Source organism: Pinus tabuliformis, chromosome Q (genome assembly GCF_031772625.1).
Source record: "Pinus tabuliformis cultivar Carrire ecotype Pingquan chromosome Q, CPIR1, whole genome shotgun sequence".
Taxonomy (NCBI): domain Eukaryota; kingdom Viridiplantae; phylum Streptophyta; class Pinopsida; order Pinales; family Pinaceae; genus Pinus; species Pinus tabuliformis.
The window spans coordinates 1,213,244,179-1,213,271,465 of NC_142296.1; the positions used below are offsets into that span (position 1 = coordinate 1,213,244,179).

The 27,287-nt window shown below is 37.7% G+C and overlaps 1 pseudogene; it reads right to left on the minus strand.

The window, feature by feature from the left end:
- The window catches only part of LOC149224140 (naringenin,2-oxoglutarate 3-dioxygenase-like), a 122,873-nt pseudogene extending 101,256 nt beyond the window's left edge, over nucleotides 1-21,617 (minus strand).
- Between the last annotated feature and the right edge of the window lie 5,670 nt (nucleotides 21,618-27,287).

Consider the following 27,287-nt stretch of genomic DNA (forward strand, 5'->3'; position numbering starts at 1 on the left):
TCATATTAGAGGGGTCCTCCAAAACCTACGATAGCAAAAATTATGTGCCAACTTGGAGAAATGCACTTTTGGTATGACCCAAGTTCAATATCTGAGGTACATCATTGATGAGTGGGGTGTGCATGTGGGCCCAGCCAAGGTACAATTTATTCGATATTTTCCACCCCCAACCACTCTAACAAAGCTCCACAACTTTCTAGCTCTTGTAAATTTCTATCACAGATTCGTGTTGTGATTCTCTCATATCACTTGGCCTTTGATTCAAGTCACTAAGGGAAAAGCGAAAGAAAAAATATTTTGGTATGAATCCCAATAGAAGGAATTTGTCAAGTTGAAGCATCACCTCAACTCTACATGAGTGATCACATTACTAGACCTGCAACAAGCATTACATTATGGGGAAGTAGAAGGGTCATCCAAACCGACTGCCAACCCTTGCAGTTCATACAAACACAAGGGAAGTTGCAGAATGATCGCCATCAAAATGGTCCACATATCTGCAACAGTTCCATTTAAACATCAAGTACAAGAAGGGAAGCACAAATAACTTTGCATACTATCTCAACTGACCACCAGTTATGGCACTGACAACTATGCTTGACTCTTGTGGACACGAGACTTCATGGTGGCTACAAATTTATAAGAGCGATCCAAAATTGAGCAACACATACCAGATGCTCTTGGAAGGCAATCAAATTCTATATTTTCACCTGCCGGGGGAATTTTTATGCTAGCTGGGACACCTCTATGTTCCTACAAATGAGCATGCCAATATTATTTGGGAGATGCACTAGATTCATGTTGCGAGACATTTGGAAGTAGAGAAAACAGTGGCAGTGCAACAAAAGTATTTTTATTGGCATAACCTTTGACAGGATGTTGGGAAGTACATCAGATCCTGCATTGTCTATGTCATTGCCAAACCAACAATAAAGAAGCAAGTATTATATACTCCTTTACCTAATCCTAATTGGCCTTGCGAATCCATCTCCATGGATTACATGTTGGGCCTTCCTTCTAGTAAAGCATACAAGTGACTGTGTATTCATGGTCATCGACATATTCTCTAAGATGGCCATTCTGGTGGCCTGTAAGAAGAGTAGCATAGGAAAATCCATTGCTAAACTTATCTTTGAATGAGTGTGGGTGCATTTTAGGATCCCATAGTCCATTATCTCAAATAAGGATAGTAGGTTCCTGAGTAGATTTTGTCCAAGCCTCTGGTCGATGCTGGATACCAAGCTTACGAAGTCCACGTCCTTCCACCCCCGAACTGATGCCAAAATAAAGGTCATCAATAGTATGGTCATGCATATTTTTTGATGTACAACTCAAAGCATCCATTCACATGGGATGAAATCATCCCCTATGTCCAACACAACTACAATAGAGCTCTCCATAGCTCAACAGCCCACAACCCCTTTCAAGTGGGGTTGTGACCATACTATTTGCAGCTTCTCAAGAAAATTTGGCTCATGTCTAGTCTGAAGCTGATCGGGCTAACAACTTTATTAAGTGTATTCAACACATCTGCTAGTAGGTCCATGACATATTGAACAGAGCCAATGATAAGTACAAGTAGTGTCATGATCAACATCGAGTGTCACACAAGTTCTAGGTGGGTGACAACATTTGGTTACATTTGTAGAAGGATCACCTTGCTGGGCCCCATCGTAATATTCGCCCACTCTAATATGGTTCATACACCATCACCAATGCTATGGGGGAGAATGCCTTTGAGCTCAGCATTCAACCATTCCTTGGTCTATACCCAGTATTCAATGTGGACTGGTTGCGACCAAACTTTCCTCCATTGTTGGACACATGTGACGTTGCTCAGTAGCTGACACCAACAGAGTTGAACCCAAGCGGCATCGAGTAGGACACAATTGATAGGATCATGGACACACAGATCAAGAATACTCGTCAGTAGAGGATCCAACTATATCGTGTTGTTAAATCAGGTCAATTCCTTCGCAAGGGAAAGTGGTTCACTAGAGACAAGGTTCAAAAAAAATTTCCCCACCTCATGGAGGCTCTACATGCAATGGGGACAATTGTTTCCTAATGGGGGAGGACTCATCTCGGTGGATATTTGTGGCCACCCCCTATTCCACCTATACCTTTCGTCGGTTTCATCTGTTTCCTTGATTATAACATCACCTATGATTTTTAGCAGTTTTTGAGGTCCTGAACTTCTGGAGCACTTTTGACCCCCTAAACAGTGTTTTTTTAGGTTTTCAATAGACCCATTGCCATAGGAAAGGGCCTACATCAAATCCTATATTTCTCATAGAGATATTTCCAACGAGGTATCGTATGCACCAAACAGATATCATATTACCAAGTTACAACCCTGGGAAGTTGGATGCCCAATTAACCTCAACGGGGCCCATAAGCTCTTGGCTTTTCATCCCCTCGGGTTATGGTTTAGGTTGTTTAGGGTTTTACTTTATTTTACAATAATAAAAATTCCCTTGAGCCTCATTGTAACACAATTCAAAGGCATGTAGTCGCTACATCTCTTCTAAGAGATAAGCTATCATCACCCAAGCTAGTTTCTTCCCATTTTGTATGTAAGCATATTTCAGCTCTTTGATATTCATGAAATGAAATTTATTTCTACTCCACCTTTGTGTTTATTTTTATATCTGTATTTTGTTTGATTCTTTCATAAGTCTAGATCACAGGAGCTACTACCTTTTTTTCAGAAAGGAAGGAAATTGCAAGGTTTTTAGGCATTGGATGGGAATGGGGGCACAAAAAGATCCCATGTTTTAGAGAGCTCAGAATTAGAAAAAATGTTCCCCATATGGAAATGGGTCGAGAAGTGGCTTTGCTTCCCTTTCAATCAAATATATATGGTTAGCAAAAAGTGCAAAAAGCAAAAAACAAAAAGGAAAAAATAGATGCAGAATGACAGACTTGATTTCCTACTTCATTTTGTCATATGTTTGTCTTAGTTGCTAATTTATTTTCATAGTTTATCCTAACATGCATTCATATCAATTCACATTTGTATTGTTTCCATATATAAATCAAGGTGACCATATGTATATGGTAAGAAATCTATAAACACCCAAACCATGGTGTGTTGTATCCTAGGATATATATTGTTCATCTAAAATGTCTCCAATAAGGTAGGATTATGCCAGAACATCCTATAACATAACAATGGTTGTAATTAAACAAACATTCCAGTTGTAAAATGCGAGAGAGTTCCATCAATAGTTTTGATACTATCAAAATGGGGTATACATCCAAGATAGATACACAAATAATTTATGTATATATGCTTTTGCATCTCCTATGTTAAGACAATCAATTTCTTAATCTTCCATCCAATGTATCAATTGAAGGGAGGAGGAGTTGATATTGCTAATAATGTTGTCTAACAATTTGGAGAGTACTTATACAATCAATGTTAATTTTAGCTACAATATTTTAGCAGTATCTAAGCAATTTTATTTAAACATATTAAAGCTTCTTATTCTTATGTGATTATGAAAATGTAAAGCACTAGAAGTTGGGTTTTCAGTTAATCTCACTAAATATGTTTATAGGTATTTTTGTTTTGAAACAAGGTTTTTAATTTAATGATTAAGAATTTAGATGGATGATATGGATTTAATCTTGACTAAACATTTTAGAATGTGTGTGCTTATTTTGGAATATATCTTCTAGAGCTTTAATTATTATCAATAATTATTGGATGAAGGGTAGGGATTTAACTTACACAAAATATTCTAGAATATTAATAATAGTATATATAAATCAAAGGTTGAGATTTAACTCTAAAATAGTTATTCTTTTTTCCCCTTTTAATTAAATTGATGAATTAAAAGAATGCCACATGAACAAGTTTCGTATGGAGTTATAATTTTTTTAGCACTTGGTATTGATAAGCATAATATTTTCCCATGGTAACATAACAAACCCTATTTACATATTAAGAATCTCTATAGGATAGTGGTGGTAAATATCTATGGTTAAGAATATTGTTCCATGAATTCTGAAATGTAAATACCTTTAAATTGTATATTAATTATTTATATAATTAATAATAATCTAAATAAAAATTATGATGTAGCTAATTTTTATGATTTTTGTAATATTGGTAATGTGAAATGTATCATAGGGTAAGTGTTTTGATTGCTCTTTGAATTGTATCATAATGTAAGTGCTTTGATGGTGTTATATTGCTACCATTTAAATGTCTATATATCTTTAAATCACATATACTATGATACACTTACCTTATGATACAACGGAAATAGACATATTTTTTTTTACCTTATTATATATCTTATATTACCAAGATTAAAAAAATTCATAATAAGTAACTAAATTATAACATTATTTTAAATTCTTATTACTATTATTATTAATTGTAAAAATAATTAATATATGATTTAAAGATATGTACATTTAATAAAACATGTACCAAGATCTTTAATCATGAAAATTTATCCCCACTTTAATATGGAGATTCTTAATTAATAAATAGGGTTTGTTACAGTACTATGACCAAACACCATATATTGCTAATAAGATATTTTTTTAATTAAATAATTTAACTATAAATTTTAAGATAAATCTCGACATATAATTTAGGTATAATATCAATAATATTTTAGGATATTCCATAAATGTTAAATCCCTATCATAGAGCTAATAATTATTAGTAATTAAATGTAAATTTTATAAGCCTTATTTCAAAATAGACACACTAGCATAATTAATTCTTTTGTCCTAAAAATGAATCATACTTAGCATTAAGACCATTTATGATCTGAATTCCAAGAAGTTCATCATAATTCAACTCTTATAAACCTCATTTATGAAATAATTATATTTTTTAATAATAATAATAATAATAAAATTATAATTTAGGTATTTCATTTTTTGGGGAAATGTGAGATGTATGATAAAGTTAGTGGTTTGATTTTTATCATGTATTGATGCCTATAAGTACTAACCAACCATTTAATTTATATGGATTCTCTCATTTATTTATTTTCTAATTTTTTAAAGAAATGTGTTTGTATTTCCTCAAAATTTCAACATAATTAATCAAAAGTATTAAATTTCATGCAGTGGTCAGGATCAATATTCCTCGAAGGAAACTATATATGTTGACAATTAGCTGAAGCTCAATTACAACAAAATAAAAACATATGATGCTTAAAACAACTAACACTACCATCTACTAAACTACATAGAGAAGAAAAACAACTACTAGAATGCATATGATGTTATCAAGAGTTTGAAGATGTCACTAGAGCTCGGTCCTAGGCACTTGCCCCGATAGGAGCAATAGGTTTTAATTCACATTGAAGGTGAATTTCAAGGTGAGATATTCGGGCATTTAAGTTGGCCAGACAGGAGCATTGATATCACAACATATGCTTGATTTGATTTAAGGAAGAGACGATACCATTATGGTCTTCACACTTCTCCTCCAAGACTCTTCCCAAAAGATTATTCATTTTCTAATGGAGGATGATGGAGCTCAGGTATTGGCTCCATCTTCCCGTGGCATGTCAAGGGTTAGGAACCCAGTTGGATACCTCTTCCAAGATTTCAAAATTAGAAAAAGATTGAAATTCATTGTTGGTGAGGGATTTGTCGAGCTAGCAAATTTTTTCACAAATTTTGGTGGGGGTAGTAGAATGGAAGATAATTGAAGCTTCTTGGACATGGGATTGGCCATGTGACTTTCTCTAAGAACATTTACCTCCAACTCTCAAGTGATTTTGCATTCAATGTCAGTGCAGCATACACGAAAAGGAGAATAACCGGGTAAGAAAGATATCCCACAACAACACATGATTGAGAGGAATGCGTTGGGAAGGTCAAAAAAAAGGAAAAACCAAAAGACTTTGGGAATTATGGGTAGCCCAAGCTAACAAATAGAGAATAACCAATAAAGAAAAGGGACAGATGGAAAACTACTCGAAGGGTCATGGGCTTGCTAGGAGACATTTTAATGCAAACTACAATTCAACCCAATGGAACTTAAGACATAGCCACCAATATCACACTAGAGAGAAATATAGCTATAAAAGGAAATAATTGAGCCAGATGAGTAGGATATAACCATGATATTTCCAACTGACTTAACATGAACCAATGAATTGATGTACATTGAAGATAGGATGACACCACCAACTACTTCAACATCTAACTTCAGTGTAGTCTCTGCGGTCCCAAACTATGAAACCTCTGTGACCCCAGAACATATTACTAAGCCAATATCCAGCATCCCATGTGAGTAGCTAGTGCCTCATGAATCATACGCCAAGTTGTCTTGCATGTAGGCACATGTAACTTCCACTCCATTGCCAAATATAAATGACCATGTCTCAAAAAAATCTCGTGAGTTATTCCATGGATCTCTAAATGTTTTTCCGCACACAGACCCATCATTTCCAGGTAATAGAGGAACTTGTTGCACCAATGGTGGGGGAAGTTCCCAAGTACACTAGAAAATTTGGAGAGTAAGGTCTCTCCTCACAGAACAATCAAATAAAGAAATACTCGACATTGTAATGAAGGTAGTAACAATGGTTCAGGTGTGTATTGCATGGGGTGAGCTAGCCATGCAAACCCCTTCCACTACATGTTTTTAAAATTTATATATGTTTAAATTAAATATCAATTCTTTTTATAATCAGTATAATAACAATAATTGAAAATAAAATTATTATCTAATTAATTTTTACAATTTCTTAAAAAATATGTAACAAGATTTCAACCATGCAAATTCACCACAACTTTCTTATGGAGATTCTTAAATTGTAAATAGACTTTCTTATATTACTATGAGATAATACTATGACTTATCAATACCACATGCACAAAATATCATAACTCAATTCATGTGATAGGTCATATCACATTTTTTTAATTAATGAACTTAAATTAAGGACACAAAAACTAATAACTACTTTGGAAATAAATTTTAGCCTTTGATTTGTGTATACTACTAAAAATATTCTATAATATTCTATAGTGGTTAAATTACTACCATCCACCTAATAATTATTAGTAATTAAATTAAATTGTGGAAACCCAATTCCAAAATAGACGTGTCTATTGACATAATTAATGTTGTGAAGATTTATGATTAGTTTGTCTATTTATTTTTTAAGTTTTATTTAAATGTATTTTTTAGTTTTTTATAAATCAACTTAAATTGGAATATATTTCATTTTTTAGTTCAATAAGGCATGGGTATGATATGTTGGCTCAATACTTTATATTATGTAAGTAGAGGTTCTAAGCTAATGGCAGCACCATTAGAATTTAGAAGAAGTTATGGAGAACATCCCCTTCCCTAAAATGATATTAGTTATCTTGATAGTAACCTTTTGTGGACAATACCTTTCTTGGACAACACTGTTGAAAATGCAACAAGATGATGGTGCTTAGTGAAAAGAAGTCGCCTTCACTAAGTGGGCCCGCAGGCTATTTTTGGCGCAAAGTCTATTTTTAGACATATGGATCATGGTCTATGAGTTGCAGGATGCTATTTATGGATGATTGGTCATGTTGGTAAAAATAGATGGATCTCTATTTTTAGACATATGGGCGGAGACTATTTTTACACTGCCAGACTAAAAATAGAAAAGTTTAATATTATTAGCTCTTAATAATATTTGGACTATAAACATTATCTTATCCTCTTGCAGCACTTCAGTTCGAGCTACGGATGTGGCACATGCAACTGCCAGAAGGAAATACGCTTTTCCTATGGGTTAGTTGAGCTATTGCATGATGGACTTCAGTTAGAACTCAAGTGATTGATTTTGGCAGAGTTGTAGAAATTTCTCATTTCCCACCCCGGTTTTCAGTTTCTCCTTATTTCTCCCATATAGTTAAATGTCCTTTCCCATAACCATACATTTAACAAGCTGGAAAAAATAAATTTGCTGAAAACACAAATTCTAGAAATTTTACAGAATGCTGGAAATTGCAGAAATAAAAATCAGCAGTAATAAACAACCATTAAAACACATTTAAACACTGAAATTTTTGGTCAATGTGACCCTGGAAAAACCCCCTACAACTCTTGGGGAAAACCAGTTTGAGAGTTCTTCTTTATTTCTGGAAAATGCCTTTTTGCAGTAAGAAAAATATTCATCAAAAATCAGCAAGAAAATTTTTACAACTTATCTCAGCCTTGCTGAAACTCCGCTTTGCTGAAACTCCGCCTTGCTGAAACTCCACTGTACAGACTTGCTGAAACTCCACCCTGCTGAAAGTCCGCTGCTCAAACTCCGCTGCTCAAACTCTGCTCTGCTGAAGCTCTGCAACTCACTGTCCAGAAATCTCCCTTACTCTCTTTCTCTCCTTCTCTCAATCTGCTCATGAAATAATTAATGACCTTTTCCTCCTTTTCCTCCTTTAATCTAACCCTAAGTGACTTTTGGGTGATCCCTAAATCCAATGACTGAAATAGATTAAGATCTAAGGCTAAGATTAAATGCTCATTTAAATCTCAATTTTCATTTTTTAATTCACCCCACTTTAATAAAGACCCACTTAGTCATTTGTTTCTAAAGTCACTTTTCCTTTCTAATTTTTCATTGACTTGATAAAAGTCACTTTAAAATTAGACTTAGTAACTTTATCACTTAAAGTCACTTTTAAATTAGATTTAACTTTATAAAATTATAAAGTCACTTTAGGAGAAAAATTAAATTCTTTTGGACACTTTTCCCTAGGCCAAAGATCAAATCCTAAGGGAACCATCTATCCTTCAGTACCAAATTTCAACACTCCCTCTTACCGAGGAAGGTGTTCCTAACCACACCCATCTTGTCTCTGAAGTAGACATGCTTGCCCCGTGGTAAGGCTTTGATAAGAATATCTGCAACCTGCTCATCAGTGGAAATATACTCAAGCTTCACAACTCCATTCTGAAAATAGTCTCTGATGAAATGATATCTGATCCTGATATTCTTTGACCTGTCATGAAATATTGGATTCTCTGTGAGTTTAATGCAACTCTGATTATCACAGTAAATCACTGAAGGTCTCAACGGCTAACCAAATAAGCCAAACAACATCTTGCGAAGCTAGATAGCCTCACAACTAGCTAGACTGGCTGCCATATACTCTGCTTCCGCTGAACTCAGTGCTACCCGACTGCTGCTTCCAGCTGAACCATGACACTATTGCTAAACCCAACCCAAAACAGCACCCTGAAGTGCTATTCATATCAGAAGAACAACCTGCCCAATCAGAATCAGTGTATCCTGCCAATCTCACTCCATCTCCCTGCCTGTAGTCCAGACCATAATCTACTGTCCCCTGCAAGTACCACAAAATGTGTTTTGCAGCCACCCAGTGAACCTTCCTAGGCTCACACATAAACTGACTCATCGTGTTGACTGCAAAACAGATATCTGGTCTAGTGTTGACCAAATACATCAAGGAACCAATCAGCTGCCTATACAATGTGGGATCCACCAACTCGGAATCCGAAGCATGAAGCTTCTTCCAGTTGGTGATCATCAGTGTCAACATGGGTCTACAATCCTCGATGTGGAATCGGCTAAGGATGTCCACAATATACTTCCCTTGCCCCAAGAAGAAATGCCCCTCCTCCTGCCACACCTCCAAGCCCAAAAAGTAATGCATCAAGCCGATGTCCTTCATCTCAAACTTCGTCTCAAGATCTCTCTTGCAGTGCTCTATGAGTTTCTCTGCACCTGTAATGACCAAGCCATCCACATACAACACCAGAGTGAGAGGCTCCTCACCAATCACAATAAAGTAAAGGTTCGGATCTGCCTCACTCTTTGTGAAACCCATCCCCTGCAAATATGTATCTATCCTGGAGTACCAACCTCTAGGAGCTTGCTTCAAGCCATAAAGGGCCTTCTTCAGTCTGCACACATGGGACTCCTTTCCATGCACCTCAAAGCCCTGTGGTTGCTCAATGTATGCCTCCTCTTGTATGAAGCCATTGAGAAATGCAGTCTTCACATCCATCTGGTGGATCTTCCAACCCATCTCTGCTGCTATCGATATAATGGAGCGGATCGAAGTATATCGAGCCACGGGAGCGAAGGTCTCCTCATAATCAACTCCCTCTACCTAGGAGAACCCCCTAGCCACAAACCTTGCTTTGAATTTCTCAATGCTGCCATCTGGAAGTAACCACGGATTTGCCCTCAGGCCTCGGCACCACCTCCCAAACATCATTCTTCATGATAGAAGAATACTCCTCCTGCATGGCCTCTCTCCAGACCTGCTGGCTAGCTGCCTCCTCATAGCTACAAGGCTTAGAGTCAAGAATGCTGGTAACCATCGCCATATAGCTACAAAACCTCTCAGGTGGTCTACTCTCTCTGACTGGCCTCTTCGGCTTAGCAACATATGAGGCATCTCTCAAGGTGTCCTGAAGCCACTTGGGCTTCCTCTTCCCTCAGTGCACTTCTCCCGCCGGAGAATGAAACTCCTCCTCCTCATCATCATCAGGAGCCTGAACTCTTGATTGTATGTCCGCTATCCTCCTGCCTGCACCTGAACCTGTAGAAGCTAAGGTACCGTGTGAACTGTCCATCAGTGGACTCCCTAGTGAACTGCTCTGTGAACTGCTCTGCATGTTACCCGGAGCACCACCCCTCTGGCTCGGTGAGCCACTGCTCACTGACGGACCTGACATCCTCATAGATGTACCTCCTGTTAGCACTTGAAATTTCACCTCAGGCTGAGAAAGGCAAACCTCAAAGCTACATCAAACCATTCAGCCTCGTAGCTAGCCCTACGGGGCAGGTGAAGGCTCTCTCCGGTCAATCTCGACAGATCTTCAATGGGATGAGATGACCAACACAGTAACACTGATGTTAGGCTAGTAAACTGATTTAAAAGATTGATTTTGGGGTTTTTGGGTTTTTGGTGGCAAATTGAGGAGAGGGCAGTTTTGGGTGTGGGGATTGGACACAGTTTCCGCAGGGGGTTCCTTGGGGCGAGGTAGGAGACAGTGCTGATGTCTTTGACTGAAGTGGATGGTTAGGAATGAAAGATAAGAAGGCTAAAGAGAGCAAACAATGAATTTGAATTCTCTTTAGACAGTAGAAAACATTGAAATTAAACAAACTTAAAAGCAGAGCATGGCAAACATGAATTCTTAGTTTAACACTTCATTTGTTTAATATGCAGAAGTATAGAAAGGAAATGAATCACATAACAAAGCTTACAATAACATGGAGAAACACACCATCAACACATGAGTCCACAAGAATCCCAAAGATGACTGCAAAACCCTGGTCTTCCTTAGCCAAAAATTGCAGAGATACAGTGAAAATATACAATGATAGCTGCTCCCTCAAGAGTCCAACCATGAAAATGAGCAAGAAAGTACATAATATAGATGATCTAACCTCTTTCCCTACCTCCATGGGTCGAGCTCACTATCCTAGGAGCTGTTTGAACCACTTCTAAACTAAGCACTACAAAATAGGCAGTCAAAACAACTTGCCTCTATAAACTTGGAAACCAGTTCATACATTCAATTTTTACCCTTTACATGCATAAATCTTCTAGAAATGTTAAACAAGAGTAAAAGTATCCAAAAAGTGTCACAATTACATCCATGAAGATCATCATTAACCTCAGAAAGTCGAAAAGGGTCAAATCTGCAATTTCTGGGCTGAACTGGTCAAATCTGGCAAAATTTCCTCAACGGGTCGCGCCCCTTTTCTCAACGGGTCGCGCACTTTGGAGCTCTGTTTGGGGCACTTCCCGGTGTCAGAATTGGGTGCAGGATAGCTCGTTGGAAAGGTCTGCGAGTCTAATTTCCAACCCAACTAAAATTTTTGAATTTGGAGTTCATTTGCCCAGTCAAAGCTCAATTCTCCCAAGACTGCGTTTGCAACTCAAAAAAGGGGCAGAAAGTCAAATTTTGCATGTATTTTGACCTTCTGGAGGCCCAAAACCCCATAAAAACTCAAGTCCATCCATGGGCATATGTAATTTTTCATGACAAATCTAAAAATGCTAAGTTTTTGCAAAACGGAGCTACGATGACAAAGGGTCTCACTGGGGGTGAGACCCGTTGAGGAGCCAAAACCTGTAAATTTCCAAAAAATTCCAAAATTACCCAAAATTCTCAAAAAATTTTGGGATTTGTGCTGTAGCTGATGCTAGTGAGTGCCATAATCTTTGAGGGATGCCTCAGCCAAGATACGGAGTGGATTGGTCTTCTTCCTCCGCCTAAGAGCCTCAGACAACCTCCTTTGGAACATTTTCATTTTAGCCTTGCAGACATGCATCCTTGCCCAATAGTGATTTTTCATGTTTCTCAGCAGCTTCTTCTCTTGGTTGGCCTTAGCCAACAGCCTCTCTAAATGTGCATTGACCTGTATAAGCATAGACTCACGGTCAGCAAGCAAAGGATCACCGGGCCTCCTACGGTTCAAGACTCGGTCGCTACGAATCCTCCATATCTCATCAAGTGCTTTCTCCTCCTCTAGCTGTTTGTTCCGCTGCTCCAGGTAGGTGATGGTCCATTGGGCACCCTCAAGTCTCCTCTGCAAAACATCATTCTCGGCCCTGAGATGCTGAATGATCTCCTTCGCCTCTTGGCTAGGAGAACTCGCCTCAAGATCAATCACCGGATCCTCATGAATCATGGGCTCTTTGCCCCTTTGTAGTACCTGTGCTGGTGAAGAAAGCGAGGCCCCTTCCACCTGATGTGGAGATAACACTCGCTGAGCTGAAGATGAAGGCGAGACCCCTTCCACCTGCTGTGGAGATAGTACTCGCCTAGCTGCTGCAAATAAGGCCCTTGGGCCTTTCTGATAAGTGACCAAAGGAGTGGAGCTAACATGTCGGGTGACGGGAGCATCAGGCTGCTGAGATGGTCCTCCCTCCTCATGAATGACCTCCTGATGTGGCTGAGGTGGCACTGTGAAAAACTCACGGGAGATGAACTCCTCCCATGAGATGCCCTGCTGAGTCAACTGATGTGAGACTATGAGCTGAATCAAACCATAATGGCATAAGCTCCTGTACTGCTGGGCCGGGGTCTTCTTCTGCAACATGGGCACCATCCTTTGAATGTTATGAAACAAGAAGACGGGGATGTTCATCATCCTCACTCGGGTGAAATGCATCAAAAGGCGAATGTGATATGAGTACACCTGTGAAAATCTGCCCTCACAGGTAAAATAATGCATAATAAGCCTCATGATGGGAGCATACTCGCTCCGGAGAAATCTGAATGGAAAAACACCTGTCAAAAGTCTCACGAATGGTGGTCGGACATAGGGCTCAAAGTGAACAAATTCTAGCAATCTGCGCTTAGGCCATACCTCACCCACATTTGGTATCCCTGTAGCCTGTGAGATCACCTCAGGAGTCAATGTGAAGTTCATCCCTGCCAGAGTGACATGTCCATCACGGAGGTGCAAGACAAACAAGCGGGCCAACTCTCTATGATGCTAAATCTGAGAAATTCTCTCACAGAAATCATAACAAGACATATACTGAAAACAACACACTGCCATGGGGCAAGCCTGTAATTCTGCCAGAGAGGTGGGCTCCTCTCGCTTATGATGTCCACCCTTACCACCCTTACGAGGCCTCCTCTGTTCCTCAACCTCTGTAGATGATGAATGGTCATCACTTTGCTCATAGGTTTCGGTTTCTGACATGGTTTAGGAGCAAAGTGGACAAATAAAACTGCTGTCTCTGCCTGCAAAAAGTGCAGAAATCTATGCTGTTTCAAGGGGAACAAAACATGAGGGAAATGTTAGGGGAGGGATATTTTAACAAGGAATGGGAATATATAAATATTACAGGGAATTTCAAGGGAAAATTTGCAAATCATATGCATATAGGAACACATATTTGTAATAGGGAAATCATTTGCAAAGATTATTGCATATGGGAAAAACATGCATGAAAGTAAACATGGGAATATATGTATTCATGTTCAATAAGGGAAAAAGGGAAACCATGCAAAAAACATGCTGACATTTTACCAACAGTTTTTGTTATCTTGCACATGCATATGGTAGAGGGGAATCAGGGTTTTCATTTTTTGTTTTTTATGCTTTGGGGAAAGGGGTAGGATTTTTTTATATTTTTAGTGATTAGGGATGGGGAAAGATTTTCATTTCATTTATAAAATGACATGGGGGAAAATGAGATGTACATATGAATGTGAGCAAGAGGGGAGGGAGGGAAACAAACCAAAGGAAAAACAACTTGAAACACCATAAACCCTAGAACAGTTTGCACATGAATATTGCAGCCATATAAGTCTTTTGATTTGCAAGATTTGAGATTAAAATCATAGCATAAAGTCTTATATTCATCACCATCCTCAAAAACCATGTGTAAAGAGCCTACCTCGACCAATTTAGATGATTTGAAGGGAGATTGAGGAATTTTGTTGAAGTTTGCAGGCAAGCGGTTCAACGGGTCGCGCAGGCCTCCCAACGGGTCGCGCACCTCCCAACGGGTCGCACCCGTAGTAATTCTGAACTGCGGAGGAATTCTGGACGGGTCGCGCACCGCCCAACAGGTCGCGCACCTCCTTTGACGGGTCGCGCACCACTCTGCTGCCCGAAATCACTGCAATTTCGCTCCTTTCTCTCAATCACTCTCTCTTTCTCTCTTGCAAGCTCTAAAATGCACAATGAGAGTGAAACGAGGGAATTTGGGATTTTATAAGTCTCATTTGAAAAAATTTCATTTACAAACCCACTTTCTAATGTTGTTTCTTTTGACACTTTATAACACTGATTTTTGGTTTCCTTTATCCTGATTTTGACTCATTGAGTGCTTTGACTTGATTCTTTTTGCACGTAGATCATCTGAGGGACTTTGGCAAGGGGACCAGGGTTACTGCTGTCCTTTTGAAGACCTTTTGGAATTTCATTCTTTTTACACAAATTTAACATGACCTTGGCTTTAAAAACAGAGTTTTTAAATCCAAGGTTAAAAATGAATTGTACATGATGAAAATATCAAAGAAACATGTTTACAATCCTCCCTCTGGCTTGCTGGGCACTCAAGGACTTTCAAAGGCATGACCTTGCAAGGATAAATGACCAAACCCTAGACCTAGGACCTTTGACCTTAAGACAAAACAAGACAAGCTTGAAAAACTTAATGACTGACATGGCCTAATCCAGCAAAGCCAAGAGGGGTATAAATAGACCAGCTCCTCCATCAGGGTTATGGCATGCCTAACGGGATGCAAAATTTGACACTAATGAGACACCTACTAATGCAAATGCAAAGAGCTTTGATCACTGATGGAGGGCTTTCAAGACCGACACTAACACCTCCTAATCCTCTTGATCCTCCTGATCCCTGCCCACTAGATTTATGTGACTGACTCAACTGTTGCTGAGGGTCTGGCTGATCCCGATACTCTAACTCCCGTGACCTCCTAAAGGCCCTGTCCTCCTCGAACTTCACATCCCGTCTGACAACAACTCTCCTCTGTGCAGGAATGTAAATCCGAAAGGCCTTTGAGGTCTCACTGTAGCCCACAAAGATACCCTTCTCTGCAGTGGGATCTAGTTTGGTCCTCTTCTCCTTGGGTATATAGGAGTATATAATGCATCCAAACATATGAAGATGACCAATATCAGGCTTCTTCCCAGAGAAAGCCTCCTCCGGAGTCATGTGCCCCAAGGCACGATGCGGACTCCTGTTCTGCAAGTAAACAACTGTGTTGCAGGCCTCTACCCACAAGAACAATGGCAACCCTTGATCATGTAACATGGCTTTGGCAGCCCCTATGATGGGTCTGTTCTTCCTCTCTGCAACCCGTTCTGCTGGGGGTTGTAAGGAATAGTGAACTCCCTCCTAATGCCTGCCCCCGCACAATAGTGAAAAAACTCTCCAAGGGTGTACTCTCCTCCATTGTCCGACCTTAGGGACTTGATCTTTCGACCTGTCTGTGTCTCCACAAGAGCTCTGAACTCCTGGGTTAGACCATGTTATGAACTAGATAAGGTTTCAAGTGTATTGGAATCGCATTGTATTCTAAACATAATTAAAGACTTTACCAAGAGGCTTTCCACGAAATTACTAAAACTCTTGATAAGTGGATAAGTAAACCATTGTTAATGAAACTTATGTTTTGGATTCATTCTAAACTACCTATTAATGTGATATTGATAAATACAAATTGAAAAATGAACATCTCCCTTTTCTATTATCAAGTGTTAAAATCCACAACAATGTATCCATCCTATCACTGTGAAAATGGAAACCATTTTATTTTGCAATTATTTTTTTAAAGTCATTGTTTTTCCACTTTTTTTCCTAAATATTAGTTATTCACTATTATTAATTCTTTGATTTCATCCAAAATTTTAAAACATCAGTGTAGTGAATAGTAACTCCACTTATACCTCCCTCACTATTGGCTTGTTGAGCACACCAACATCTACCATGAATACCACATTCTCTAGTTACTACACAATTTTTTTTTACATAAAATGAAATCAAACTTAACATTACTCTCCCTGCCTCTTCTTTAAATATAGGATGAAAATTGAACTTCTATCCATCCTTCTCCAGTAGAGCATAAGGATTTCAAATTACATCTCACATAGCACCTCTATCATATTTCCATGACATTTTTAAGAGGATATGGGGAATCTTCAAGGTTAATACATCATAAAATATTTTAATATCATTGTAAAGAATAATTTCATATTGTTTTTGTATAGTATTTTTGTGTCCTTTTAAAAACTGTGCTATTGTAGATTTGGATGAGGCATACAATTCAAATTTAATATATGTATAACTTCATTAGAAGCTAAATTCTTTGAACTACCATGGTCAACCACTAATATACAAAACTTACCTCCAATTTTACACTTAACACAAAAAATTATCTTCAATTGCTTATGTTATATGATGACCTATTTCTCTAAATGAAACAAATTTATGATGACCTATTTCTCCAAATGAAATAAAATTACTTCAGCATCAAATTCTCACCACCATTAGTTTTCATCAGAATAATGACTTATTTTCTATTCTTGACTCTATTGCTTCCACATTATTGGTTCTTCCCTCTTTTTTTGGACACCCATTTTTCCATATGGCCTTTCCCTCACATAATTTTAAGTTTTTTGTTTTAAATTTTCATCTTATACATTTACTTATTTATGACTCACCACATTTGGTAGTATCATATCTTCTTTGTTGATCCACAATATTGCTTCCATCACATTTTTCAACTTACCTTTCTTAACCTTTACCTATCTTTTCTTTATATTTTTGGCATTTTCTCAACCATTTCTTTTCAACTCTCATGCTCACTTAATAAGCCTCTACCACTAAATAAAAATTTAAGTCATTAAACTCATGTTGAATGGTTAACATAAAATATTGACATACTTCGGAATCGATTCCAAAAATTTTCCACTATGTATAAACCTTATACAAAATCTATGAAATTGATTAGGAAACTCATTTTTAATATCTTTAGTTACCTAAAAATTTCAATCTTCTAAATGGATTTAAAATGTGTAATCTAAAGGGACATTTTTTTCAATTTTTTCATCACCCTATCCTTGGTTTTAATCTTCTTTTATCATTGGTTTTAATCTTCTTTTATCACCACTTTCTCTATACAATTGCAACTTATTCCACCACATAGAACTATGCATATCTAATTTTGCATAGGAGAATTAATCCTCATAGAGTTTCTAATAAAATTCAAAGAACTTTTTCCATTTGTTCTCCTATTCAAATCTATCAAAATATTAATATTTAGACATCTAAAATATATAAGAATTTCAAGTATAGGTTTACCTCTAATACACATGATTTACATGATGTTTTTTTGCTCGATTGTTAATTGTTCTTCTAGTTTTTCTCTCAGATTTTCTCTTTTTGCTTCGTCATCACCATCATCAAGAATAATATACACAATATCTCTAACGTATATTTCCTTAATGACATCGATTCTTGTGATCATCATCCTCGCTATTGTGCAAGTTCATAAATGTTTGTGTCCTATTTCTAAATGGGTTTTCTATGAGGTCCTCCTTTATTCCGTGACTTTAATTATGTTTTGAGATATTCTCATACAAACTATCCACTTCACGAACATTCACAAATTATTGAATATAAAAAATGTGACAAAACCATAATATCAACTTACTTTGTGTCATTTAATGTAAGAATGTTCTCATATAGAATTACAATGTAGAAATATCAATCAACAATTTAAAGCACAATTCAATAATAAGTATCCATAATAGAATTACACATAGTACAATAACAAAACATTGAGTGGAAATAACCACATAATTATGTAATCTATTTGTTATGGGGTTCAACTATCTCAATTTCCAAATAATATTTAGATTGTTCTTCCAATCCTCAAAGCCATAATTTTTTATGACGTGCCAACCAAATCATTTATCCTCTTCTCGAAATTTTAGTCTCTATGTTATTATAAGCTCGGACTTATATTCGTTGTTGATATGGATATAATCTCTATGTTATTATAATCTCAGACTTACATTCATTGTTGATATGGATATAATCTACTTGAGATAAATGGATGATATTATCTATGATAGAAAGTCTTTCGAAGAAGGGATGTGGAACTCTTATTTATTCACATGTCAACCATCTTGCATTCGTGTCGTGTACCTACTAAAACTTTTATTCTCTACATGTTTGTTAGCTCAATTTATACTCATGGTTGATATGGATATAATTTACCTTAAATAAATGGATAATAATGTCCATGAAAGAAAGTCTTTTTCAAGATGGGATGTGGAAGTCTCATTCATTTATGTCATGTACCCAGAATTTTTTTGTTTTCTGGTTGAAATCCTTAATAAAATCTAGTTTGGTTTATCTCCACAGAGAAGTGGAAATGATAAGAGATGTTGTTTCTAGTTTGGTTTATCTCCACAAAGAAGTGGAAATGGTAAGAGATGCTGTTTCTAGTTTGGTTTATCTCCACAAAGAAGTGGAAATGACAAGAGATGTTGTTTGGTTTATCACCACAAAGAAGTGGAAAATGATAGGAAATGTTGTTTCTTTTAGTTTCCATTGTGGTCATTCCTCTCACACTATTTGACCACGGCTCTACACTACCCTTATTGATGGGCTCTATACTCTATTGTACATTATCCTCCATGCATGATTCTGTCATCCACTAACATGAGTTTAGGTTTTTTTTTTTCCAAGGAAAAAATCGGTAACTTTTTATTTAAAAAATGAAAAGTTACACTAGCAGATGCATTGAAGCATTTCCATAAGAAGCCCATTGGGCTCAAGTGCTTTTGCACCCCATGCAACGTTACAAAACTAACGTGCAGTAGAAGAAGAAAAAGAGAAAGAGAGAAGAAGGGAGAAAGAGGCAGAAAAACTGGAATCTGGTAGTGGGTAATGGACTCACCCTTCAAGTTTTTCTCCCCTTTTTCTTTTCGACCTTGCGCCACTCTCCTTGAGTGGGCTCAATCGATGCTATGACTAACTATGTTTCTGCTTTCTGTGAGGCTGTTTCCTTGTCTGAGTCTGAAGTGTCTGAGTGGTGATGCATTTTGATCCCTCCCATACTCAGATCCTCGCTTGCCTTCTTTGCCTGATTTGAGTGGAGCTGTGAAGCCTTGTTGTCTGATGTGGTTTCCTTCTAAGTCTCCATTTCTTGAGAAACCTTGGCATTCTCTGCGGGGGTATCTTCCTCTTCTGCTTTTGATTCTCCGTCCTCTGAGTCAGGGGGGGAAATTTCCATCCTTTCCTCTGCTTCCCTTTCTGCTTCTTTTTACTGTTTACTTTCTTGGCTTCTGGACATGTGCTTTGCAAGTGTCCTGTCAGCCTACAGAGCCTACATCTGAAAACAATGTTTTCATAGTCTAGTTCTTGCAGCCAATTTTTTTGTTTGTAGATCAGCCTTATGTTGTCCGACAGCCCTTTACTTAGATCTACTTCCACACCAATGCGTGCAAAAGTGTAGACCCTTTCATCAATCCTTTCTAGATCTGTTTTGATATATTTCCCTATGTTGTTCCCAATGCCTTCCAATACTTGTTCACTCCAAAAGTGAAGGGGAAGGTTGTATAGGCGGGCCCAGACCGACACTTTTGATACAACCATTTTGTTTGGATTGAAATCTGGAATCCATGGGGTCATAAACAGCCCCGATGTTCCCCAAAACCAAGGCCCAACACTGATGATTGTATCTCTGACTTCCTTGGATGCAAATCTAACTATAAAAAACCCCTTAGAGCATAGATGTATATCACATTCCATGGTCCAATTGGTGAAGATCCAGTGGAATAGATCCATTGGTTTTGGCCAAAAACTGTTAAAACGACAGGTTAGGGCTTGCGTTTCATAGGACTTAACGAAATAATCAAGCCTTGTAGAATCAAAGTTAAGGGCCGGAGTTTGCCCTAGCTGATCTACTATGTATGGCCTAGGTGTATATCCGCCTTGATCTGGAGAGGACCCTGAGTCTCTGTTGCCTTGTAAAATGTTTTTGTAGGAGGAACCTCCCTTCGGTTGATGTTGAGGTGCTATCTTTTTCTCCTTGTCTCCTCCTGAGGAGCTTGGCTGTCCCTGAGGCAGGGCCCCTCCTCTCAGCCTAAGGTTTAAAGTAATGATTTTTCCTGGACTAATCTCATAACTTTTCAGCGTTCTACTATCCTGGAGGGACCACCTACCACTGACCAAGTGTTGGATCTGAACTAGGTATCTCGTCAATGCCCATATTTGCTATTTCAGCTGCAAGATGGTGCTTTCTACATGTACCCACACTAAACGAGTTTTCCCCTCAGGGGTTTTAATAAAAATATGAAAATGAGTTGTTGTTACCTGTAGCCTGGGTTTTGACTGAGTTCCTGATCCGCCTAAACTGGTGTCGCGGCTAATTTCCGTGTGCTCTCGCTGTAAACAATCTTCCAGATCTGGCCTCGTATTTGGTCGTTTATCCCTGTGCATGTCTAGATCTACAAACCCTCTGCTCGATCTATGCTTATTGCCACCGATCTGTTGCCTGGGTTCTGGCTATTCTTGAATGTTGGCCAGATCGGGTAGATCTAGGCCGGATCTGCAAAGTTTGGGCCAATGCATTGAGAGAGGGAGCAAATATGCATCATGTAGTCCCCCTTCATTGATTGCAACAACCGAACTAGTGTGAAAACCTGCAGATCCCAACCCTGCCGTGTCCCGGATTGCTTTTCTTCTTCCCCCTTGCCATTGCTCTGTGCGTTCTGGGTATGGCGCGACCTAGCCTCTATACGCGTTGCGGCATGATGGCTGCATGGATCAAAGCCGAAGTTGGGCACCTTGATTCTCTGCAACCCGAAAGCCTCCTCGTATAACCGTGCAAGGCGGTGGTCTTCTGTTGGTGGCCTCGCCGCGAAATCCAGTTGGATTCCTGGAAGAAGAATGCGGTCACACAGGTCAATACCCTCGGCAGCTTCAGCTGAAAATTGGTTCAGAATATGGGAGGAAGAGCTAATTGCATGGATCTTATCGGCTTTTATGAACAGAGCCTCGTTAACATAAACCCTGAACTCGGGATCCATGGTAGCTGTCATGGCATTGTGAATGAGAGTGCTCATACTTGCAGGTTGTTCGTCCAGTATATTACCCAACATGAGTTTAGGTTGCCTTTGTTAGTTGTGGACATTGATTTGATAGTTATTGAATGATTATTTTTCAAATGAGTTTAATCACTATTACTTTCAACTATTTCATAATATCAGTTTGAAGTAGTCTAAGAGCACAATAAACCTCAATCAAAAATCAAAATTTAAATAAGAAAATAATGATTTGAAAATGGGAATTTTTTTTGTTCATGTATGTTAACTTTTCTAAATTAGGGATGCTCTTGCATCATTTTTAATATGATAATAATTTCTGATTCATTCCACTCAAATTGTTGCATGTGCTACCGTTTATATGAAAATTTTGATGAGCTAGATGCTTCAAGGGAGAGCATGGTGTGCCTTTCTTGTCACATCCTTAAGGGAGAGCATGGCATGCCTTTATTGTCATATCCTTAAGATGTAAGAAATTCCAGTTATTCCTTTTTTATACAATTGCGAGATTACACAAATGCTAATGGTCGGGATCATTCATAAAAAAAAACCTTAAGTATTATGGATAATATCATTATCTCTTATAGCACGAGAATTAAGAAGCTTATACTGTAGAGGTAGTATTGGACATATTAAATACATGGAGGAAGTGGGAGTTTATCCATAGTTATTAGCATGCAATATTATTATCAATAAAATTTAAGAGGATAATTGATACAATTCTATAATATGAGTAGCTAGATCGAAGTTGGAACATAAACTATGTGAAGCATACATTGATTTCATTTTAGGATCGTGTAACAACATTAATATATTTATATCTACCATTATTTATAGAAGAAATCAGCTCAACTATGTTGTGAAAATAACACCATTAGATTCATCCATGAATTGGGATTACATATATGGAGTGTTTTTTCATATTTTAGAGTAGTTTGTGTCTCTGTAACTATATTTTAGAACATGGGCTATGTTATATTCAACAAATGTGAATGTGATAGATTTTTTTCTTTGAAATTAAATTCACATAAACATTTTATCCAATCAATTGGATTCATTTCCTGTTTGAAGACTTCATAGTTCATTGAGAACTTCTATAAAGTGCATGGGCTAGATACCTGTCATCTTAATCCTTCATGAAATTCTTAACTTCTAGTTAAAAAATCACAAATAAAAATATGCTTGCATTAATAAGTCAAGTCTTATCACCTCTTACTTCTAACCTCTTAAGGCTTCCAATTATAGAATGTGTCAATAATCCAATACTAGCATTTTCATGCTATGTAAGTTTCAAACAACACATCTTGTTTCCAACCTCTTGACATTTCAAATTGGGAAGGAACAATATCTTACCAAATACCCATATAAATTTAGAAGGATAAAATAAATCCTTTTGAGAGAATATCATAAATTCCTTCCAAGTATAACATAGTCTAACATACAAAGTATTTCAAACTCATAAGTGTTTTCATTGCAAAATCAATGCCATCTCGAAGCAATGTTTAATTACCAACTTCAAATTAAATGGCTGCTAAGTAAAAACTTCTCCAATCAAATTATCAAAATGATATTTAGTTGTTAGGCCCCTATACTACTAGTGCAACCCCTTATTGTTATTAGTACACCCCACTTATTATATTGATGTACCCATGTAGTGCCCATATTGTTACTATTGTGCCCCATAGAAGCCCACTATTGTCATTATTGTGCCCTTACGTTATTATTGTTATGTCGGCTCTGATTATGTTATGACCCCTTAGACTCTTATATATAGAAAGAAGGTCTATTCATTTGTATCATCCAAGAATTGCTCATTTGTGTAATGTAAAGGAGGTTTCCCCCTCGAAGAGGTTGAATTCTAAGGCGTTGATCTCTCTTTTCTATCTTTTTGTGAGTTGGTTTCATAACATTTGGTATCAGAGCTTTGGATTCTAGGGTTACGCTGCTCCAAATAGGTCATTGTGGCATTTTCGCTACAACTTTTTTCTGCGATGTTTCAGAAGCTAAAAAAAAAAACCCATTTGAGAAGAAATCACACTGAACCTCGGGTCCAAATTTCAGAGCTTTTTGCGTTATATTTGCGGAGATATGATCTGAGGAAGTTGATATTTTTGCAAACTCCTGAATTACATTCCAAACTGGTGACCTGGGGAAAATCGTCATAACTTTCTCTCTGAGCATCGGATTAAAATTTTGTAAGAAGGTATAGAAAGAGGACAGACTGTAATTTCCTGTAGATATTTTTCAGAGCCAAAGGTTGAAACAGTGACACGTGGCACTTCATACAAGTTCGCTCTTCTGGAAAGGTCTATAATCAGGTCATCTTGGGAGATTGTGCATAACTCTTTCTTGGAGAATCCAATTTGGATCAGACTAATGGCATTGGAAAGAGGACACAGAGGGCTACTACAGGTCCCAATTTCAGAACTTAAAGATCTGAAAGTACAAAGTTACAGTCGTTTCAAGATCAAGCTCCTAAAATAAAGAAAAAGCAAGATGAGGAAGTTTGATGGCAAGGATCCGGTAAATTGGATACTTCAGATGGAACAATATTTTGATCTACATGGTGTACCACTGTTACAAAAGGTATGTATTGCATCTTCATATTTAGAACTGGATTAATTTTTATGGTATGAAGGGCTTTGTTCTCGTAAACAACTTGTTACATGGTCAATTTTCACGGAGGAAATGATAGCACATTATGAGGATATAAAGAGCAACACCTTCTTTAGAGCAACACCACAACAATTGGAAAGAGTAAAAGGGCTTTGTGACATAGTGGAAAGAAAAATTATGGAAACCAGGAAGCATACCCCTCACAACTATAAAGATGGAAGTGTTGTTTCTCCTAGCCTTCCACAACCTACAAGGGTTACACCACAACAATTGGAAGAAAAAAGAAAAAAAGGGCTTTGTTACAATTGTGATAGCAAATGCACTAAAGGTCATAAGTGTGCTGAGAAGAAATTATTTTACATAGAATATGAAGAGGAGGAAGAAAATGATCAAGAAACATCAAAAGAAGAAGATATATGCCAGGACACCACCCCAGAGAAAGAAGAAATGAATCAGACCATATCTTGTAAAGCATTGGCAAGAATTACCACTCCTCAAACTCTCAAGATAGAAGGACATATCAAGAAGAAAAAGGTGCAAGAAGTGAAAGATCACATTGAGAAAGAAGAAATGAATCCGACCATATCTTGTAATTCATTGGTCGAAATTACCACTCCTCAAACTATCAAGATAGAAGGACATATCAAGAAGAAAAATGTTCAAGAAGTGAAAGATCACATCGAGCATTAAGAAATGAATACGACCATATCTTGTAAAGGATTGGAAGAAATTACCACTCCTAAAACTCTAGAGATATAAGGACATATCAAGAAGAAAAAGGTTCAAGCAGTGAAAGATCACATCGAGCATCAACAACGAGTTCTCCAAATTTTAAAGGATAATGCCACTTCGGTGCAAAATCAAATGAAACAACAGGTAGATCAACATCGTAGTGAAAAATGTTTTGATGTAGGTGATTAGGTATTTTTACTACTACATCTCAAGCAAGCTATTTATGAGAAGGAAATGTTGGCAATACTACATGCACTTAAAAAATGGCGACCTTATCGAATGGGAAGACTCTTCAAGGATGAGGATGTGGAAGCATTGTTTTGTGCTATTTCTATTATCCAACCAGATTGGATAAAAGAAGCAAGGGATGAATGGAAGAAGGACGAAGAAGTATGGCCACTTATTCAAAAGTTTCAAAAGATCCCAATTCAAATAATATTGCTAGAAAGTAAAGAGTAAGGAAAAATCATATCGGAACCTGGAGCAGTAATAGAAACAAGAACTCGACAGCTACGAAATCGATCAATTTCAGAGTATCTCATCAAGTGGAAGAACTTACCCGCTGAAGATTCCACATGGGAGGACAAGAATTTTATACAGAAGCATCAAGAACTACTCAAGCATTGAGGAAAACGCTTTTTGAAGGAGAGGGGCATGTTAGGCCCCTATACTACTAGTGTAACCCCTTATTGTTATTAGTACAAACCACTTATTATATTGATGTACCCATGTATTGCCCATATTGTTACTATTGTGCTCCATAGAATCCCACTATTGTTATTATTGTGCCCTTGCATTATTATTGTTATGTCGGCTCTGATTATGTTATGACCCCTTGGACTCCTATATATAGAAAGGAGGTCTTTTCATTTGTATCATCCAATAATTGCTCATTTGTGTAATGTAAAGGAGGTTTCCCCCTCGAAGAGGCTGAATTCTAAGGTGTTGATCTCTCTTTTCTATCTTTTTGTGCGCTGGTTTCATAACATTAGCCTTCTTAAGGAAGCCATGAAATACTAAAAGTTAAAGTTAAATAACTTTTCGCTACTCTAGTATGGGGATTTCTCACTTCTACTTTATTTTAAACTTCAAATATTGATTAGTTTAAGTCTCCCTACTCAACCTCATCTTAGTCCAATATGTATTACTAGTTTAATTTTAAAAATCATGTTATCCCATAAATACAATTTCACATATTTAATTATTTTTAAATATTAAGAAAAAAACAATATAAACTTACCATAAAATCTCTCTTTTGTCTGAGAAAAGAAGAAAATCAAATTATACATTTTAAATAAAGTTTCAAATTTCAAAAAAAATTTGCAAAATCATACTACAATATTCTAATATCTATATTAAAGCTAAAGTTTTTTTTTAACCACAAATAATATAGAAATTTAGATGAAATGTTATAGTTACTGACCAATTTTGGGGAAATTTGAAGGAAACGGGTCTGCAACCATGAACTCCCGCATGTCCTCCTCTCTCATACTGCACCCTGGCTACACGGGGTGGGAGTGTCTGAGCAGCAGCAGATCTAGAGACGAAGCAGCACCCTCGATCATAGCCGAGAGATCCAGTGTCCGAGCTCTCCAGCGAACTGTCGGTGTCCTTGTCTCCTTGACTGATTCGGGTTACAAGGGGAAGGAAGAACACGAAATAGAGCACCGAGGGACGGTGAGAGGTGATGGAGACCACAAGGATGATAATCTAAGCTATCTAGAAAGTCCCAAATCTAGATCTTCCATGCCTACGATGTCCAACCCCTTCCACGAGGTGCCAATGGCTGGCTCAAAACCAAAAACTGCATAGATAACAATCGATTGCGCAGGCAAGGGGCATGTGGTAAACATAGAAGCAACGGTCTTGATGACGCTAGATGGGGCTTTCGTAGGCATCTTCAAAGTGACCGTTCAGCCCCATGACCAAGGGCACAATGCTAGATCTATTAGCCTATATGCTACAGGCTCTTAGATCTGGGATGGAACACCCCCCACGCACCTTAGCCATAACCCTGAGTTTGGCAATGTTGCCCTTGCATGGCTATTGCATGGATCTGGGTTGATCCTACTTTCTATGGAAGGGAGTATTACCTATAGATCCACTTTTGATCTGATAGATCCAACATTTAGAAGTTTGAACAGGTCACACCAAGTCCAGATCTGGAGGCCTTCATGCGACAAGTCATTCTTTCATCTCACATCACAACCCTATAACGTAGAGAAAGGAAAAACTCGAGTAGAGATGTTGGGAAATTGGAAACCCCAAATACTTCCGCCGACCCTCACAGATCATGCACCGGATGTGCCAAAAATGGAACTTAAATGGCCAGGCCAAGCAGAAAAGCAGATTGGAGGCGACCGAGTAGGCTGGAACAGG